An 810-nucleotide genomic window follows, 5' to 3' on the forward strand; every position below is an offset into this window, starting at 1 on the left:
CACAGGGTGTAAATGACAGGGGAAGGAAAGTTGCGTGGCCAGCGGGTGCTTAGGTTTTCCTGCAGGGCGAGGGCTTTTGAAATGAGTGTCGTGTGGCTGGTCCTGCACGGTTACCAGGAGGAGGGCGGGATCGGGCGCTGCAGGGGGAAGACACCCCCCAACGTGGAGTCCGAGGACTTCATCCCGGTCATTCCCGCCGTGGGAGGCTGGGTTTCTGCCCCGGGAGGCCAGGTGAGGCCTGGGGTGGCATTGGCCTCCCGGGGTTCAAGGGAAGACACCTCCAGGGCTCGTGCACTTGCCTCGGTCCACACGCACCCGCTCCTCCGGGGACCGAGGCCGTGGCGGTGGGTTCTGAAAGCCCCTTGGGGGCGGCGGGGAGATCATCGCACTCACCCTGCCTTATGTTAGCGAGTTAACGGCGATTGACCAGCGGTTCTCAACCTGTGGGTCGCGACCCCTTCGGCAGCCGAACGACCCTTTCACAGGGGTCGCCTAGAGCAGTGGTCAGCAAACTCATTAGTCAACAGAGCCAAATATCAACAGTACAACGATTGAAATTTCTTTTGAGAGCCAAATTTTTTTAAAACAAACTATATAGGTAGGTACATTGTTATTAACTTAATTAGGGTACTCCTAAGGCTTAGGAAGAGCCTCACTCAAGGGGCCAAAGAGCCGCGTGTGGCTCTCCAGCCTCAGTTTGCAGACCACTGGCTAGACCATCCTGCATATCAGATATTTACATTACGATTCATAACAGTAGCAACATTACAGTGATGAAGTAGCAACGGAAATAATTTTATGGTTGGGTCA

Source organism: Myotis lucifugus, unplaced genomic scaffold, assembly GCF_000147115.1.
Source record: "Myotis lucifugus unplaced genomic scaffold, Myoluc2.0 scaffold_732, whole genome shotgun sequence".
In the NCBI taxonomy this organism is placed as follows: domain Eukaryota; kingdom Metazoa; phylum Chordata; class Mammalia; order Chiroptera; family Vespertilionidae; genus Myotis; species Myotis lucifugus.